This window comes from Delphinapterus leucas, chromosome 9 (assembly GCF_059928025.1).
Source record: "Delphinapterus leucas isolate spDelLeu-1000000601 "Yukka" chromosome 9, BTC_Dleu_Yukka2, whole genome shotgun sequence".
Taxonomy (NCBI): Eukaryota; Metazoa; Chordata; class Mammalia; order Artiodactyla; family Monodontidae; genus Delphinapterus; species Delphinapterus leucas.
Window position 1 is genome coordinate 83,450,305 of NC_143137.1, and position 2,953 is coordinate 83,453,257.

The 2,953-nt window shown below is 41.3% G+C and overlaps 1 pseudogene; it reads left to right on the forward strand.

Moving 5' to 3' along the window:
- The first annotated feature begins 738 nt into the window (after positions 1-738).
- On the forward strand, positions 739-1,287 carry LOC111164646 (deoxyuridine 5'-triphosphate nucleotidohydrolase pseudogene; annotated as a pseudogene).
- Positions 1,288-2,953: the final 1,666 nt, after the last annotated feature.

Sequence of the window (2,953 nt, forward strand, 5' to 3'; positions counted from 1 at the left end):
AGACTCCTCTTCTTTCCTGGCAAGGACTCAGCCAATGAAAAGGCACAGACTTTGTTTACTATACCCTCCTAACTTCCTTTTCCTCTCTATAAAAGTGTTCTCCTTTCCTTGCCCTGTGGGGACTTGCAGGTGGCTCACCATAGCTGCTGATCCCAAATTGCAATTCTCCACCAATCCTGAATAAACCTATCTTTGCTGGAGAAATATCAGGCAGTTAATTAGTTTCAGGTCAACAAAGCCCAGGTTGTGACCAGTCTTTTGACTCATGTGCTACAAATTGGAGGTTCCAACAACCCACTCCAACTCAGGATGCCAATCTCAAGTGCATGTTGTTACCTGTACTTCTGACCAACTGGCTATAAATCATATTTCCATGACCTTTCCTTGGGTTTGATTAATTTTCTAGAGCATGTCTACTGGGAAAAAAAAAAAAAAGCACAACATAAGAGCTGTGAGTTGAATTTTATTCAGAGTCTTACTAGGACTATAGCCCAGGAGATAGCCTCTCAGATAACTCTGAGGAACTGCTCCAAAGAGGAAGGGAAAGAGCTAAGAGCCAGCATATATATATTTTTGGGGGGTGAGGGGTGGGGGGGGGAGGACAGTGGTCCTGGGAAATACATGTAATAAAATATATATCTTAGGGGGGGTGGGGCGGGGAGTTGTTGGCGGGAAGTTTAGAACTGGTGCGCTGCGCTCATCCTCCTGTCTCTTGTTTCGCCTGCTCCCTTTGTGCTCACATTCTGCCCTGCCATGCCCTGCTCTCAAGAGGCACAAGTCATCTCCCCCAGCAAACGGGCTGGGCCTGCGGAGGAGGGCGGCATGCGGCTGCGCTTTGTCCGGCTTTCGGAGCACGCCACCGCTCCGACCAAGGGGTCTGAGCGCGCCACGGGCTATGACCTATACAGTGCCTATGATTACACAGTACCACCTATGGAGAAAGCCCTTGTGAAAACAGACATTCAGATAGCTCTTCCTTCTGGGTGCTATGGGAGAGTAGCTCCACGTTCTGGCTTGGCTGCAAAACACTTCATAGATGTAGGAGCTGGTGTCATAGATGAAGATTATAGAGGAAATGTTGGTGTTGTACTGTTTAATTTTGGCAAAGAAAAGTTCGAAGTCAAAAAGGGTGATCGAGTTGCACAGCTCATTTGTGAACGGATATTTTACCCAGAAATAGAGGAAGTTCAAGTGTTAGATGACACTGAAAGGGGTTCAGGAGGTTTTGTTCCACTGGAAATAATTAAAATTTATGCCAAGAACAGAAAATGAGAAAATATACTTTTTCCTTGAAAATAAAGGCCTTGCTTAAAGTGAAAAAATATATATATATCTTTGTAAAAGATTACTGCTTATCACAAAATCCTGGTACTTCAGGTTAATGGTTTTAGTGCTTATCTACGTATGGGAAGATTCAAGAATCTTGGGTCTTGAAACTCTTCTCAGGGCACACTGCTGGTGGGGCTCTTCAGTGGGTTGCATTTTAACCTTTCTTAAACTGGATGATGAGCAAGATTCTTTGTTCTTTTTGCTTACAAGCAGCTCACAGAACACAGGAAACTCATTTACCCACTAAATTACCAGTATGTTATAAAAAGATATAATTCAGGAATAGCCAGATGTAAGAGATACACAGGGCAAGGTATGGGGAAAGGGTATGGAGCTCCCATGCTCTCTCTGAGTTTGTCAATCTCCCCAAACTCCACCTGTTCACCAACCTAAAAGCTTTTTGGGTTTTTATAAAGGTTTCATTACATAAGCATGAGAGATGAAGTCTTGTCCAGTGGTGATCGTTTCAACCTCTAGCTCCTCACCCCTCCCCAGAGGTCAAGGGGTGGAACTGAAAGTTACAACTCTTCAATCACATGGTTGGTTTTTCTGGCAACCAGCCCCCATCCTTAGGTGACCTGGGGGCATTCCAAAAGTCACCTCATTAACATTAAAAAAGACACCTTTATCTCTCTCACCACTTACGAAGTTCCAAGTGTTTTAGAAGCTCAGGGCTAGAAATGGGACAAAGACCAACACATGTTTCTTTTTATAAATCACAACGTCACATCCAGCAAAGATTCAGGATTCAAGATCTATGCATGACACTTCCTCTTGCTGGGTGACATGAGGCAATTTATTTAAGCTTTCAGTGTTTCAGTTTTCTGTATGTTGTGGGAGGAAAAAAAACCCTCAAAACTTTCTTCTCCCCTTTGAGGTTCTTCTGGATGGTCTAAGAATTAAATTGACATGAGACAAATTAACAGGAGAAAATCAAATTTTATTTTGTATGTATGGGAACCCCACATATATGAGAGGGTCAAAGACCCCACATACATGAGAAGTTCAAAGAGAGAACAAAAGATATATATGCCATCTTGAGCTAAGAAATAGGCTAGGGGCCTGAGGCTTCCAAGGACAGGAGGGTAATTTACAGGACAATAAGAAGAGCAGATGTTGGGTAATTAGATGTTTGCCTTGACTTACAGATGGACCATTCAGATAAAATTTATCTCTGGTAATAACTCTTATTCTGGGAAAGACCAATTTAAATTCTTCTAAGTAGTTAAGCAGGGGCAGAAATTTCTCTTCAATCCACAGGATCTCAATTGCCTTTAGCTCAAAATAATTTTCATGCAGAAGAAACATATTTGGGGGAGGCTTGTTCTGAAACCCTTCAATGTAAAATATAGATAATAGTACCCACCTCCTAGGATTGCTATGATGATTAAGGAAGATGATTCTTAAAAAATACATAACATGGTATTATCCTATAAAGAGTGCATTCAATAAAAATATTCAGTTTTACTCTCGTGTTTATTATTATTAGTGGTATCACCAAGGTGAAGTAACTGGAGAAAATGATCTCACGCATCCATAGACATCTAGAAGCATATCACCCCTATGCTATTTAGTATAGAATTTTGATTATTCCAATTTGTTAATTACCAATTTTGTTAAAAAC